Genomic DNA, 17,251 nt, shown 5'->3' with positions numbered 1-17,251 from the left:
TAGAGCATATAAATGGGATCCCCAGGACGCCTGGGTGGCTCAGTTGGTTGAGCTGCTGCCTTCGGCTCAGGTCATGATCCCGGTGTCCTGGGATCGAGTCCCACATCAGGCTCCTTGCTCAGCAGGGAGCCTGCTTCTCCCTCTGCCTCTGCCTGCCATTCTGTCTGCCTGTGCTCGCTCTCTCCCCCCCTCTCTCTCTCTGATAAATAAATAAAATCTTTAAATAAATAAGTAAATAAATAAATGGGACCCCCCCCCAAGAACAGGGCTGCACTAGCCTGCAAGTGACCTCTATGGGAACTAGAAAAGGGACTGCCCTTTGGGCAGATGAATTAGAAAACGATAGCCCAGAGGACCTATAGCCTGGCCACAGGTGGAGCCTTTGTACCCAAGGAAAAGGCTCCATAGTCCAAGAGATGTCCCTCCCCTTGGCTAGGACCTTTGTGGAGTGCCCAACTTACACCATGGTGTTGGCAGTCCCACCAAGGGACTACAGGGTATCTATAATTTTTTTTAAGATTTTATTTATTTATTTGACAGAGAGAGACACAGCAAGAGAGGGAATACAAGCAGAAGGAATGGGAGAGGGAGAAGCAGGCTCCCCGCTGAGCAGGGAACCCGATGTGGAGCTTGATCCCAGGATTGGGATCATGACCCAAGCCAAAGGCAGAGGCTTAACAACTGAGCCGCCCAGGTGCCCCTAAAATATTCTTGAAAAAGCTAGGTAGAGGGTACATGGGGTTTGTTTTTCATCATAATTATCCTTCTAACCATATATATATATTTTTTTAATATATATAATATACTCTTCTATTGGTTCTAATCATAGTTTGGGGGGGTGTATTTTTTTCTTTTTTCTTTTTTTTTTAATTAACATATAATGTATTATTAGCCCCAGGGGTACAGGTCTGTGAATCGCCAGGTTTACCCAATTCACAGCACTCACCATAGCACAGACCTTCCCCAATGGTCATAACCCAACCACCCTCTCCCTACCCCCCTACCCCTAGCAACCCTCAGTTTGTTTTGTGAGATTAAGAGTCTCCCTCCCTGGGGCACCTGGGTGGCTCAGTGGATTAAAACCTCTGCCTTCAGCTCAGTTTATGATCCCAGGGTCCTGGGGTCCAGCCCTACATAGGGCTGTCTGCTCAGCAGGGAGCCTGCTCCCCACCCCCCACCCCGCTCTGCCTGCCTCTCTACCTACCTGTGATCTCTGTCAAATAAATAAATAAAATCGTAAATAAATAAATAAATAAATAAATGTGAAGCCATAGAGAAATTAGTGGGCACCTATAATCCAAGGACACTCCCTGAAGAGAAATTTCATTATTAGAGATCTAGTATGTCTGATAAAATCTAACATGCTGACCTGAGAGGAAGCAAGCAGACAGTTGAACTAAGAAGGTTCTATTCCAGCCTAGGACTCTTGGATTCTGAGATAATACGACTCTAGGATCACCTTGACTCTTTCAAAGAAGCCCAGAACCTTCACTTCGCTTTGCCTCACCTCGCCTTGCTCCTCTCCTCTCCCTTTCCCTTTCCTTTTCCCTTTCCCTTTCCTTTCCTTTCGTTCTTAACAGAGCACCTTGGAAAGCACAGCAGGCTTACTAAAACACCTCTCCTTTATTCCCATGCAGTCCTACTATTTTCAGAAGGGATCACTTGGGTTTACTGGTCCATTTGTCCAAGCCTCAAACCATGGAGAGGAAGCTTTGCTACTTAAATACAAGCTTTTTCCACACTTCCAGACCTAAAAAGGGCACGGCTTTACTCAGCTGTTATGTTGGATCTAGACAAATACTAAACTCACATGGTGGCTGAGAAATTTCTAATTTCACACTGCCACCCTTTTTTTTGTTTGTTTTTCTGGGCACATGGGTGGCTCAGTTAAGCATCTGCCTTTGGATCAGGTCATGATCTCAGGGACCAAACCCTGCCTCAGGCTCCCTGCTCTGCTGGAATTTATTCCTCCCTCTTTATGTGCCCCCCCCCCAACATACACTCTGGTGCTCTCTTGACTGTACTCTTTCAAATAAATAAAATCTTTAAAAATAAAAAATAAAAATTGGGGCACCTGGGTGGCTCAGTGGGTTAAGCCTCTGCCTTACACTCAAGTCATGATCTCAGTGTCCTGGGATGGAGCCCCATATCGGGTTCTCTGCTCATCAGGGAGCCTGCTTCCCCCCCTCTCTCTGCCTGTCTTTCTGCCTAACTGTGATCTCTCTCTCTGTCAAATAAATAAATAAAATCTTAAATAAATAAATAAATAAGTAACAAGCATAAGTGAAATTGTTTTTTTCAAATGTAAAATAATACATAATTACTGGGAAAACTCAAAATAAATTAGAAGAATCAAGAATAAAAAGTAAAATTCTCTCTTTACCCTCTAATCTTACTCCCCTCCCCACAAGTGAATTTTATGAAGTATCCTCCCAGACCTCTTTCCATACATTTATATAACACACACACTCACACAATTGCTTTTCTTTTTTTTTTTAATATTTTATTTATTTATTTGACAGAGAGAGATCACAAGTAGACAGGCAGGCAGAGAGAGAGGGAAGCAGGCTCCCCGCTGAGCAGAGAGCCCGATGCGGAACTCGATCCCAGGATCCTGAGATCATGACCTGAGCCGAAGGCAGCGGCTTAACCCACTGAGCCACCCAGGCACCCCCACAATTGTTTTCTTGACAAAAATGGGACCATACTATAATATTCTATAGTATTTTTATTATATATATATTTATTTATTTATCTATATTATTTATTATAATATTCTATAGCTTTTTACACACACTACTCCATAGAAATGTGTTCACTTTAGTAAAATTAAGTTGTTTCCAGTTTTCTTCATTAAAAACAATAGTGGAAAAAATTCTTTTACCAAAAAAAAAAAAAAAGTAGAATACAAGACCTACATAAGCCACACAATAAAATTCTTTTACAAAGGAAAAACAAAAGCAATGGTATAAATGTATATTCATGTATATATTTGTGTATAACAGATTCCTAGTAACAAAATTGTTGATTTGAAGAGTAACACATTCAAATTTGGTAGATACTACCAACTTCCTTCAGAAGATTTCTAGGAGATGCCTATTTGCTTAAACTTTCCCCAACAATGGATATTATGTGTATTTTTATTTTTTGCCAATTTGGTGAGCAAATACAGTGGTGCACATTATTTAAATTGCATTTCCCTAATTACAAGTAGAGTTAAAAATATGCTTCCTTGCCTGTTGTATTTCTTTTTTTTTTTTTTTTTTTTTTTTAAAGATTTTATTTATTTATTTGACAGAGAGAGATCACAAGTAGGCAGAGAGGCAGGCAGAGAGAGAGGAAGGGAAGCAGGCTCCCCGCTGAGCAGAAAGCCCGATGTGGGACTCGATCCCAAGACCCTGAGATCATGACCCGAGCCGAAGGCAGCGGCTTAACCCACTGAGCCACCCAGGCGACCCGCCTGTTGTATTTCTTATTCAGTGAATTATCCATCCAGCCCCATGGCCTATTTTTCTGCTTGCGACTTTCTCATTTTGATCACAAACATAGCTAATAAATTACAACCACTTGGCTGTGTGCCAGAGTGGTTAAATTGCATTAAATCTTGAAAATAAAGTTTGTCTTAAAACCACCCATGTTGCAGATGGGAAGTACGAGAAACATACAGAGATGCAATTCATAGCCTGGTCTTTTTTACTTTTGAGGCTGCCCCTGCTCTATTAAGTCACTTTATTAAGAAACCTCATTTTAGGGGCACCTGACTGGTTCATTCAGTAGAGTATGCAACTCTTGATCTCAGCAGTCTCACAAGAGTTCGAGCCCCACATTGGGTGGGGAGACTACTTTTAAAAAAAAAAGGGGGGGGTGCCTATGTGGCACAGTGGGTTAAGCCTCTGCCTTTGGCTCAGGTCATGATCTCAGGGTCCTGGGATCTCAGGGTCCTGGGTCAAGTCCCACATTGGGCTCTCTGCTCAGCAGGGAGCCTGCTTCCCCCCTCCCTCTCTCTGCCTGCCTCTCTGCCTACCTGTGATCTCTGTCAAATAAATAAATAAAATCTTTCAAAAAAAGAAGAAGGAAAGAAAGAAGGAAAGGCAGACCGGCCTCATTTTACCCAAATGTGGAAACCCAAAGGGAAATGACTCACCCAAACACAGCCTCATAACCAGATGCCCATCTCAATGTAGACCATCGGTGGGCTTTTCACCATCCTGGTCTTCCCAGAAAACAATGTTGAAAAATTCCAAAGGCAGTTTAGGCAAACATTTCAGATTTGCCTGACTATTATCTGTGTTCTTAGAAATAAAGAACCAGGACAAAGTACAAGGGTCAAAAATAAACAGAAACACCAAGAAACAGAGACCTTGGCCCATAACACCCATATCCCAGTCAAAGAAGAGGACTGATGGCCGTTACTTCCCAACACCTAATTGCCAAACTACAAGTTTTTTTTTATTTTTTTTTATTTTTTAAGACTTTATTTATTAAAGAGAGAGTGAGAGAGAGAGGCGGGAGGGCCAGAGGGAAAGAGAGAGATTCCCAAGCAGATACCATGCTGAGCACAGAGCCTGGTATGGGGCTTGATCCCTCGACCCTGGGATCATGACCTGAGCCAAAACCAAGAGTCCAATGCTCAACGAACAGTGCCACCCAGGCAGCCCTTCAGCTTCAGAGTTTTAAAAAAAAATTTGGAGGTGCCTAGGTGGTGCAGTGAGTTAAGTGTTCAACTCTTTGACTCAGGTCCTGATCTCAGGGTTGTGAGATGGAGTCCTGCATTGGAGGACTCTGCTCAGTGCAGAGTCTGCTCAAGTTTCTATCTCCCTCTTCCCCTACCCCTATCCATACACACACACACTCTCTCTCTCTCTCTCTCTCTCAATCTGTCCCTGTCTAAAATAAATAAATCTTTTTGAAAAAAACACAAGAAGTCTGAAACTGAATGAACTATTAATCACAGCAAATAGTTTGAGGTTCTGTTCTTTATAAAATCAAGATGTTTGTTTTATAGTTCTTTATTTAATAACCCAAAATTCCAAGGATTCCACCTTTTTTTTCCTCAAAAGTGATTAATCCAATGAGAAGTATACGAGGGACATCTGGATGGCTCAGTCTATTAAGAGTCTGCTTTTGATCTTGGCTCAGATCTTGATCTTAGGGTTGTTCATATATAGATAGATAGATAGATAGATATAGATATATATGAAATGTGATTTTCTGATATCATTGTTCATATTGATCATAATCTTTTTTTTTTAAGATTTCCTTTATTTATTTGATAGAGAGAGAGCCCAAGTAAGCAGAGAGGCAGGCAGAGGAAGAGGGAGAAGCAGGCTCCCCACTGAGCAGAGAACGAGGCAGAGCTCGATCCCAGGACCCTGGGAACATGACCTGAGCTGAAGGCAGATGCTTAATTGACTAAGCCACCAAGGCATCCCTGATCATAATCTTTTATAGAAAAGAAAGATGGGGTAAATTATTTCTAAGAAATTGCTAAACTCCCTTCCAAAAGCCTTAATTAAATGACTATAGAATGAGTTAATTACATTTTGAAGCTGAGTTCATGGAGGTGCATTAAAGTATTTTTTCTCCCTTCATATAATTAAAACTTTCCAATGATAAAAAGTTTAAAAAATAACGTCCTACATGCCAGACACTGGATTGGAGGTCCAGCGACAAATAGAACAGAGTTTCTACACTTTAGAGGAGCAATAATCCCTCTTGTTATCACGTTACCGTGTTACAAAGTTACAAAGCACTTTCAAATGTATTTTGAACGCCTATTATGACCCCAAATTCAACTTGGAAGCTACTTACTTTTTATTTTTCCCAGTCTTTGTTTTCTGGGATAAATCAAGATCTCTAATAGCATGGATTGTGGTTTCAGGTTGGAGTAGTGGTCTAGACCAGATGGGGAGAAGATCTTTCTTTCATCTATGAGTGGGACCCTGGTAGGAATTCATTTCAAGACACTTCAGACAGTATTATCAGAATCTTAAATGGCATCTCCACCCTTTATCTTTTTCTTTTTAAGATTTTATTTATTTATTTGACAGAGAGAGATCGCAAGTTGGCAGAGAGGCAGGTAGAGAGAAGGAGAACCAGGCTCCCTGCTGAGCAGAGAGCCCACATGATGCGGGGGAGCTCATCCCAACCAAAAGCAGAGGCTTAACCCACTGAGCCACCCAGTGCCCCACCCTTTTTCTTTCTTTAAAAATATCTCCACCCCTTTAAATACCTATAGTGAACCTTTCACTCACAAAATCCTTCTTTAAATTCAAGGTAATTCTCCTATTTCAAGACAGTTAAACTGGGTCACAAAAAAGAGCCACTTTCCCAGGATTAAATAGCAAAATGGAGTAAAATTTCATCACCTTCAAATCCTAGAGTCTCATTCCATGAAGCCCAATCATGAGGGGCAGAGCACTGATGCTTAGAACTAAATTATGTTTCAAATCAGATCACCTGCTCCACAGAACTGCCAGATTAACCCATCAACCTTTGGAATGCTGTCACGCTCAGGTCTCAGAGTCCACGAGAATATGTTCTGCTGCAATTCTCTTTTAGAAGTTTCTACCTACTGGGACACCTGGCCTACTCAAGTCAATAGAGCGTGTGACTCTTGATCTCTGAGTTGTAAGTCTGAGCCCCACTTTGGGTACAGAAATTACATAAAAATAAAATCTTTTGGAGGTGCCTGGGTGACTCGGTTAAGCATCTGACTCTTGATTTCGGCTCAGGTCATGATCTCAGGATTGTGGGGTTGAGCCTCATGTTGGGCTCCATGCTCAATAAGAAGTCTGCTGGAGGTTCTCCCCTCTCCCTTCCCCTGCTCTCCCTCTGTCTTCTCTCTCTCAGGTTAAAAAAAGAAAAAAATCTTACTGCATAAACAACAAAATCACTGTTTAACCGGATGGAATTGCTCTGGCTAAATAGGCCCTTATACTCACCTCCTTAGAGTTTAGCATCAGCCTCATTTCCCTCATGTTCTCATTGTTAAGAATCTTAGTCACTGACACAAAGATGGCAATAAAGGTCCAGACTACAAGACACCCCTAGAGCCCCAGGTAGAAGAGCTGGCTCAAGTCGAGGACATCTAATGCTCAAGAAGGGGAACCAGATTTTCTCCAGTGGCTTAAGCAACGTCTGTTTATCAGCAACTCCCTTCACCAGCCATGCTATGGAAGACTGAAGACTGAGTAGAGCCTTGAGAGTGGCCAGAGGGGGAAAAAACCTCTTAGTATCTCTAAAACAAGCCCACTTCACTTCCCAGCCTCTGGGAGAATAACACCAGGTAAGGAAGGGCAACCAATGAACCAGGGGCTGAAAGTATTACCCCATCAGGGTTAGCCCCCATTGGCTAAAAGGGGGCTAGGCTTTTCAGAGTAAATTAACCCTTGTCAGAAACAGATCCCAGAAGAGGACACATCTGCTCCCCTATTGCTCCTTATTTTCAAATTAAGGAGTGAGGTGGATGGAGATCAATAAATCTTTCCCTAATACTTTTCTTAAACATATATAGTTATACAGTGGTTATGAGAAGGTTCAGATCTCTTCTCCCCAAAATTTATTTTTCAGTAACTTTTGGACAGAAAAGGAGTTACCGGACACAGACTGATAATGGAAAATTGGAGAGGAGGAGACAGAGAGACTGAATTATCAGTCTTGTTCTAAACCTGCAGTGGACTGGTCAGAGAGACAAAGACCAAAAAGAATAACAAAATTCAAAATGCCTTGGGGCAGACTGATAAGAAACTGACCTTGTTTTTTGCAATTTTTTTTTTTTTAAGTAAAATCTACCAATGTGGGGTGGGAACTCACAACCCTGACATCAGGATTTGCATGGTCTCCAACTGAGCCAGCCAGATGCCCTGCAAGTCACTTTAAGCTACTTTTTAAAGTTATCTCTGTAGCTGCAGCCTCTATTTTTAGTGAAAACTGCCAAAATATGTCCTCTTTTTTAGAAAAGCAAGTATCAGCAGACAAACATTCTGTTAGACTTAAATCCATAAGGAATAAAGCTCTCAGTAAAACTGTCTTTCTGCTGTCAAAACCCAATTATTTGATAGAACCAAGAACAAAAGATTGTTTTATGCTCCAAAATGTTTGCATTTAGTGATTAAAGTCAAGGGAAAGGAAGGCACAACCCCTAAGACAGACTTGTTTCCATCAGGTAGAAGTTCATCCTCACCTAAGAGCTGATTGGCAAACAAGGCATGAAAACCACTCTAATTTCAAATATTGAGAGCTCAATATTTGAGAAGGGAGCCCTGTTTCCACACTGCAGGCAGAGGCTGCTTGGGAATAAAATTATACCTTTTATTCTACCCTGATTTAAAGTTAAAACTGACAATGCAGAGGGCTGGACTCTTGCATGTTGTTGTTTTCCTAAGGCCTTAAAAACAGCTGTTTTCTAGGGAAAGAGGCTAAACCAATGACTGGCTCACTTTGGTATAGTGTAACTCCCCACAAGACTCCTTCCACTCTGTGGCCAGTCCTATTTTGAACGCAGCCCAGACTGCACCTAAAAGCACCAAATGTCTCAGAATCTGTGTGGCAAACTCTTCAAAATGGAATTCTACAGAAGAGCAATTTTACCACATTGAAACAGGACTAAAGACCAAAATCCTCTGGAGAGAATGGATCGTATTTGGGGATGTTCTTGGGAAATACACTGGGCTAGTTATAGGATGTGAGGAAGAGACGAAGGGACCCTGAAAAAATTAAAAGTGGTGCATATAAATTTTACCTTTTACCTGTGACACAGTCACTCATTCAGGTGGCCTTTATGCAGCACCTCTATGTGCCTGGTACTATTATTATAAAGATGTGCCAAGTTCCACTTGATTCATGGTGGCTCCCACCACTATAAGAAATACGTTCTAAGAGATAGCTCTCTGTTCCCTCTTGCAAGCTTCCTTAATAATTTTTACCATTTGGAGAGCCTGCATAGCTCAGTCTGACTTCAGCTCAGGTCATGATCTCAGGGTCCTGGGGTTGAGCCCCAGGGTGGGCTCCCTGCTCAGTCTGAGTCTTCCTCTCCCACTGCCCCTCTCCCACACTTGTGTGAGCATGCTCTCTCTCTCAAATAAATAAAATCGTTAAAAAAATTTTTTTTTGAGCAATTCTTTGAACACCTACCATGTGCCAGGTACTTTCCATCTATCAGAAGTTCCCAAACTTTCTCTATTCACAGGAAAACTTAAGTTTGCCACCATTCCCCTGGGCCATTTATTAAATAATTAGATCCAAACAGATTAAGATGTGTTAATATACTAACACCATAGTAGTTGTTTGTGGGGAGGAAAGTGGTGCATATAAATTCAAAGAAAATATTTTTATTCTATTCTTAAATAACCACAAGTACTTGCTAATGGGATGTGTGCCACCACTATTGCACACTTCAACTTCTTAAACATATTGGAGACCACCACCCACCTCTTGTGTTCCACGTTGACTTTCTTTCTTTTTTTAAAAAAGATTTATTTATTTGACAGAGATAGAGAGTACAAGTAGGCAGAGGGGAAAGTCGAGGCAGGTGGAGAAGCAGGCTTCCCGCTGAGCAGGGACCACCCCCACCAACTACGTGGGGCTCAAGCCCAGGACCCCAGGATCATGACCTGAGCTGAGGGCAGACATCAAAGTGACTGAGCCATCCAGGCACTCCTCCCCACATTGATTTTCATGTGGTGCTTGCCTTTTATCACACTGAAAGTCCCGCTTCGTGACGATACAAGAACATAAGCCATCAAGTTGCAATGTTGCAACTATGAACTACCTCTGCATCTTTGTGTTTCCCTCAGAAACTTGAACAATTCCATGGTGGTCCTGCATGACTTCACTGCAGAACCTTAGAGTGCCTCAACATGCAGTTCAAGCAGCACTGTTTCACTTCCAACTTCAAAACAGATCTACCATGTAGGTACCACTATAAACTTACAGATCTGGGAACTGAGGCTGAGGACAGTTAAATAATTTACAAAGTTCACATCACTTCTAAGTGGTGGTGCTGGGATCTAAACCGAGTCAGCAGGACTCAGCACCCACATGCTCTTCCTGTTAGCTGTGTTACCTCTCACCAGCTTTGTAGGATATCAGAATCACAGGCTCTCGGGTCTGTGATTGATCAGGGATGTCAGGGATGATGTAGTCCCAATACTCAGAAAACTAATGCCCGAAAAGTGAAATGATCTGAACAAGGCGCACACTGCTTAAACACAGAGCCGGAGCCCAGGCTTCCAGGCTCCTAATCTAGAGCTCTCACCCTTCCAACAGCCTACCTCCCCCTTATCGTGAGTTCAAGAAGAATCCGCCCTGTAAGAACCCAGATGGAGGCTCATGTGGTCCTCAGAGGCAAAGAAGAACTGCCCTCCAAAGATCAGAGGCTGCTGTTGGGACACAGATGGTAACTTTACTTTCCTCCCTCTAGTATCTTCCATTTGGAACTAACCCTCAAGCTAACCACTGTTCTCACTACTCTTCTCAGCCATCTTTCACCCCCAGGGAAAGCCCCGCCTCCTGAGTCCCCTCTTCTCCTGACCTTCATCCAGCAGTTCAAGGCAGGAACTCTGAAATGCCTAGGAGAATGATGGTTCTTCTTCTCATTGGTGGTCTTTGCAATTCTGTTGCAACAAGGAAACATTTGTGCAAAAAATGTAACTGCAGTTTTAGAATCACTAAAACAAGCAAACAGCAAACAAGTTAGGTCACGCAAAGGCCTATCTGAAATTTCCGAAGGAATTTTCGGGTTACAAGTTTTTCTTGAGAACAATAGCTCCCAGAAAACATCTTCCTGGGCTCCAGGCTCCCACTGACCATTCATAAAAATCAGCTGCAGGTAAGAAAGGGCCCATAAAATAGCATATCTTCCCGTCCTACTGTCCACGTCACAGCTATAGAAGAAACGGGAAAAATAGAAAATCTCTTCCTTTTTTCTCAGCAGTAATATATTTTCTGAACAGGAGGATCTGGATTCAATTTTTTGTCTGTGCAAACATAAAACTATTTCCTGGCTGAGTATGAATCCTTTCCTGCTTTTGCACACTCGTCTGGAAGACATCCCACACCCTTCTTCTATAGAAGCCCAGAGCTGAAAGGGCATGTACAGGATGGCAGGGTCAGGCTGATGATGGTGATACTCAACTAACTCTGGACACATCGGGATGCCAGGCGCCCCCACCTCTGGGATCTTTATGTAGGATCTGGAGTTGGGGAACCATGCTGTGCTACACAGCCCAGATCCCCCTTCAGGAATGCAGGACTTATCTCCCCAGCTTCTGGGAATGCTGCCATGACCCTCGGCTGCCAGTCCTCTTTGGAGAATGCTTTGGCTGAAGAAAACCTCCAGGACAGCCTGTACTGGGTAAGTGACAACATGGGAGCATAAAAGGCCCAGCTCCCTCACCTCAGTTGGCAACGCTCTGAAGGCTCATCCCACTCTAGGGCTCCCTGTGGAAGACCAGCTGAGGTCATCCCTGGGCTTACAGTACAACCCACTTCCTCCTCTGTCCAGCCTTCTTCCACAAGTGCCGACCCCAAGAGCACACTCTCATAAACACACTGCTGCTACTCTCCATCTCAGAGTTTGCTTCCCAGACAACCCAACTTGAAAATACAACTTCCCTTGTTTTGGGTCTTTTTGCATTCATCATGTTGGACAATCAGTTGGCCCCATATTATTAGCTAATGTTTACCTTTACTGGGAATATGAAGGCATCGTGCCCATCTTATAAACTCACAAACTCAAGCTTTAGAAGCACAGAAACTGGTACACCGAAATCACACAGGTAGTAAGTAGTAGAAATGGGATTTGAAACCAGGTCTGCCTCAGTGCAAAATCAGTGCAGAGTTCATTTCTGGAGTGGCTGTGAGAGTTTGGGCTATGTACACAGGGTCCCATGCTTTCTGAGGAAGGAAAGAGGAGCAGGCCTCAGAATGAATGGAAACACAGAAGTCGAAGACACAGCATGAACACTGTTATCCTATCTTCTTTCAGAACAAGACATTTTGTTCCTGTGGGAGAACATGACTCTGCCTGCTACGATGGGTATTGTGCCATCAGAGATGAAGGCATCGATTCAGATGGAAACTGAGTTTCCACGTGAGAAGTTCCTATAAATATTGGACAGGTAAAAAAGAAACATAAAGTGGGGAAACAGAGGTTCCATCTAGTGCCTTTCTCTTCTGACAAAGATTTGGTATTTAATTTTATTGCCAGTCAAGTTCATGTGACATTGGAAAGATTCTTTCTGGACCTCAATTATGCGTTTGTAAAAATTAAAAGGTGAAGTGGCGCCTGGGTGGCTCAGTGGGTTAAGTGTCTGCCTTCAGCTCAGGTCATGATCTCAAGGTCCTGGAATTTAGTTCCACATCGGGCTCACTGATCAGTGGGGTGTTTGCTTCTCCCTCTCCCCCTGCTTGTGCACTCTCTCTCTCTCTTAAATAAATATATAGAATCTTTTTAAAAATGTATAAAATTAAAGAAAAATTAAAGGTTGAAAATAGATAAATCCCATGGGGTTTAAAAACCTCAAGAATAACCACATATTACCTTGAACATCTATTCCCAAATCTTAGACCTTCATTCAACAAATATTGACTGAATGCCTGCTATGAGCTGGCAACGTTCTAAGCACTGGAGATATGTAAATGAACAAGATAAATGAAAATCCCCATGCCGAAGAGCAAGCAGAGGTCTGAGCACTTCACACATGACAGCTTTGGGGTCCCTGGTTGGCTCGGTTGGTGGAGCATGAGACTCTTAATCTCAAGGTCATGAGTTCAAGCCCACGTTGGGTATGGAGCCAACAACAACAACAAAATTAATCTTCATGATGCCTCTATGAGGTAAGCACTGTTATCATCATCCCCATTTTACAGATAAAACAGAAGTACAGAAACATGAAGCGATACTTATCAGTTAGAGAGATGAGATGTGTAGCAGATTGTGAAATAATCTGACAACTGAGAATAATCTTCATTTCATTTTGTAGGTGACACCTAATAATTATAATACACTGTTGGCTGATACTGACTCATGTCACTCACAGAAGAGGGTTTTTTGGGGGGGCATCTGGGTGGTTCAGTGGGTTAAGCCTCTGCCTCTGGCTCAGGTCATGATCTCAGGGTTCTGGCCAAGTACCACTTGGGCCTTCTGCTCAGCGGGGAGGGAGCCTGCTTCCCCTTCTCTCTCTGCCTGACTCTCTGCCTACTTGTGATCTCTCTCTCTCTCTCTGTCAAATAAATAAAATAAAATCTAAAAAGAAGAAGAAAGAGGAAGATGAAGAAGAGGAGAAAGAAGGAAGAAGAAGGAAGAAGAAGAAGAAGAAAAAGAAGAAGGTCTTTTATTTAAGAACTTCCTGGTCCTGAGGTGCCTGGGTGGCTGAGTGGGTTAACCCTCTGCCTTTGGCTCATGTCATGATCCCAGGGTCCTGGAATTGAGCCCTGCATCAGGCTCTCTGCTTAGCAGGGAGCCTGCTTCCTCCTCTGTCTCTGCCTGCCTCTCTGCCTATTTGTTCTCTCTCTCTCTCTGTCAAATAAATAAATAAACCTTTAAAAAAAAAAAAAAAAAAAGAACTTCCTGGTCCTCTAATCCTTGAGTGCGCCCTCTGGTGGTGACATTGGTTTTGCCCAACCTCAGGGCAAGCTCCAGAGAAAGTGGGTATCAGAGCAACCTGGGCAAATTTCCAGACTGATTGTTCTATTAGTCGTGGAAGGGCTCTTTGCTATCACCTTGTCCAGGTATCATACTTTACCAAATGAAGGGAAAACTCGAGCTCAAGGGAAGGGAGGTAATGGCAGTTGGAGAGAGCGAGCCCAGGCCTCCTAATGGGATGATCAACTGTCTCAGTTTTCCCAGAATGTGGAACTTTAGGTGTCAAACTTGGGCAAGTTCCTGGAAAAACAGTATGAGCTGGTCGCTCTGCCTCCTGGTTCTGCTTGTCCAGTGCTTTTTATAAATATCTGCAGGAAGCGGCATCATTCTCTGCTGATCCAAGCTCAAGAAAAAATTTTCTCTGTTTCCTTTGACTTCCCTTTCAAGATTTACACAGAATTTTTGAGACTGTATGCTCCTACCTATTGCCCATTTCTCTTCAATTCCTTTCCCTTCATTTCTCTAGGAAGGTTAAGTCTGCAGGGCAAGCAAGGTGATGGTCATTTAGAAGTTAGGAGGGAATGATTTCATCTCTAGGAAACCAAGAAGTCCTACATCTGCTTCTCAACCATCAAAATGATGTCCTGAGGTAGGGAAAAAATGATGTCCAGAGAGTGAAGCAGTACCTGTCATATCACGTGGAAGATAAGAGCTGGCCTCTGAGTAGGTAGACAGCTCCTGAAAAGGTCTTATTTCAGAGCCAGGGATGATTATGGACTGCCCTCTCTCCAACAACTACCCCTTCTTCCTACTGACTCAAGCCAATAATTCCCCTATCAGAGTTTAATTCATGCCATTTAAGCCAAACAAAGCCCTTATTCTTATTAAATGCAAAATTCTCTTGCAAAGGTTAATGAATCACCTATCAATGTCTCCAAAGACTTTCTCGGAAATTCCAACCACTTCCCTGTCTTTCCAGTGCACCCATCCTAGTCTATGTGTGCACACTAGGCTCACACACTCATGCAAACTCTTTACCAGTCTGCATTTCCTCTGCCTACACTCTCTTCCATGTCCCCCACAGGCTAAGGAGATCCTTCCACCCAGCTCCCATTATAGGGTCACAGGAGAGCAGTGTCTCATAGTATGAAGTCTAAACTCCTCTGCTTGCTTATGAAGACCTATCTGACTTGCTAATGGGTATGCTCTGAAGTACAAGGCCTTGGTCTCTTGGTTCACAGATATATTCCCAGAACCTAACCTTGTGCATAGTACACAGGGGTGCTCAAAAAATGTACATGTAAGGGCACCTGGGTGGCTCAGTTGGTTAAGCGATTGCCTTCTGCTCAGGTCATGATCTCAGGGTCCTGGGATCAAGCCCTGCATTGGGCTCTCTGCTCAGCAGGGGGCCTGCTTCTATCTCACTCTCTGCCTGCTTCTCTGACTACTTGGGATCTCTGTCTGTCAAATAAATAAATAAACTCTTTTTTAAAAAAATAAAATAAAAGTACCTTTTAAAATAAATAAATAAATAAATAAGAAAGTTTATCAAAACAAAAACACATATGTTTACAGACTGAAAGAATCCATGAGTACTAAACACAAGAGATGAAAAAGTTGTAAACTAAAACCACATAATTGTGGGATTTCAGTACTCTGAGGATAAAGAAAAGCTTCTACAAGCTTCCAAGGGTGGTAGTGGGAAGAAGCACAAGTAACCTACAGAAGACTAGCATTCAAAATGGCCTAAGTTTCTTAATAGCAATACTGGAAACCAGAAGATACTGGAACAATGGCCTCAACATTCTGTGGGAAAATTATTTCCAACCTTTAACTCTATACCCTACCAAAACATTAAGCTAAGAAAAAATTTTAAATATCAACAAGGTGAGAGTAGAACAAAGATTTTCAGACATGTAGGTCTTTAAAAATGTGCTTCCCATGCATCCATTTTCAGGTAGCCACTGAAATATGTTACCCACCAAAATGAGGGGAGCAAACAGAGATAAAAAGACATAATATTTAAGAAATAGGATGTACAACAAAATGGAGAAGTAAAGTGAACCCTTATCCTGATGGTGAAAAAGATGCTACAATGATAGCTGTATCATTTTATTTGTATGCAGATATATCATTCTCTGTGTGCAGAGAAGTAGCTTGGCCAGACTAGAGTGAATCTGAGAGCTAAATGTCTTGAGAGGTATTTTAGATGAGTGGCACAGTTAGGGTTTGAAGTGGTAATAACTACATAGAAAAGAAGCAAACAACAAAAGAAAAGAAAATTATTCATCCCAGGAAAAACAGAGACTTATAGGGAAAGTAAAGTAAAGTTGGCTTGTCTCATGACTCCCCTTTAAATAGTTACAGGGGCACCTGGGTGTCTCAATGGGTTAAACCTCTGCCTTTGACTCAGGCCCCGATCTCAGGATCCTGGGATCAAGCCCCACATCAGGCTCTCTGCTCAGTGGGAGCCTGCTTCCCCCTCCCTCTCTGCCTACTTGTGATCACTCTCTGTCAAATAAATAAATAAAATCTTTAAAAGTAAATAAATAATAAATAGTATTTATATGAACATAGTATAAACACTGAACCCTGTCCTAAGTAAAATTATAATTTAACCATCTTGGGAGATAAGAGGATGAGAGAGATGGATTTGGATTTGGTAGGTGAGGAGAGAAAAGAGAGGTGAATTCTCATCCTCCATGGTGGGAAGTAAACAGATAATACCTAAAATTGAAAACTTAATACATAGGATTCAAATGGGCTTTTCTTTTCTTTTATTTTTTTTTAAAGAAATACAGAAGTAGGGGCACCTGGCTGGCTCAGTCTGTGGAATGTGTGACTCTTGATCTTGGGGTTGGGAGTTCAAGCGCTACAGTGGATGTAGGGAAAACTTCAAAACAAAATATTAGGGCTGCCGGGGTGGCTCAGTGGGTTAAAGCCTCTGTTTTCAGCTTGAGCTGTGATCCCAGGGTCCTGGGATCGTGCCCCGCATTGGGCTCTCTGCTCAACAGAGACCCTGCTTGCCTTCCTCTCTGCCTACTTGTGATCTCTGTCTGCCAAATAAATAAATAAATAATCTTTTTTAAAAAATCTTAAAAAATAAATAAAATAAAATCCTTTTAAAAAGAAATATGGAAGCACTAGTAATAGCATCAAATAAAAAAACTACTGAAAGTTGTTGCTTCTTGAGAGGAAAAAGGCTGTATAGTTGAAGAAGGCTGCAGCTTTTCTAAACAAATCCTATCCAATGTTTAACTTTTAGGAGCATGTTTTTGATTTAATATAAAAATTAAGAAAAAACAAGGTAGATTGTTTTGTAGTGTCACAGAAAGGGGTCTCTGAGGCAGAAATTTAAAAGCCAAGTTGAGGAAAAAACAAAACAAACAAACAAAATAAAACCACGTTGAAGAATAACAACACAGTTCTGGGGCACCCGAGTGGCTTATTTGTTAAGCATCTGCCTTCAGCTCAGGTCATGATCCCAGGGTCCTGAGATTTGAATCCTGCATCAGGCTCCCTGCTTGGTGGGAAGCCTGCTTCTTCCTCTCCCACTTCCCCTGCTTGTGTTCCCTCTCTTGCTGTCTCTCTCTCTCTCTCTGTCAAATAAGTAAATAAAATCTAAAAACAACAACAAAAACAAAACCACAGTTTTATTTTTTT

The 17,251-nt window shown here is 42.2% G+C and overlaps 1 long non-coding RNA gene across 1 annotated transcript; it reads left to right on the top strand.

Annotated features, from left to right (window-relative positions):
* Positions 1 to 9,598: 9,598 nt before the first annotated feature.
* On the top strand, positions 9,599 to 13,110 carry LOC106005090. Its single transcript, XR_001178245.2, has 4 exons — positions 9,599 to 9,912; positions 10,270 to 11,356; positions 11,990 to 12,122; positions 12,571 to 13,110. It is a non-coding gene; the product is annotated as an uncharacterized LOC106005090 (long non-coding RNA).
* Positions 13,111 to 17,251: the final 4,141 nt, after the last annotated feature.

The sequence above is a fragment of the Mustela putorius genome, unplaced genomic scaffold (assembly GCF_011764305.1).
Source record: "Mustela putorius furo isolate JIRA1106 unplaced genomic scaffold, ASM1176430v1.1 tig00000145_pilon_pilon_pilon, whole genome shotgun sequence".
In the NCBI taxonomy this organism is placed as follows: Eukaryota; Metazoa; Chordata; class Mammalia; order Carnivora; family Mustelidae; genus Mustela; species Mustela putorius.
The sequence above is the reverse complement of the archived record's forward strand: the minus strand, read 5'-3'. Positions and strand labels throughout refer to the sequence as shown.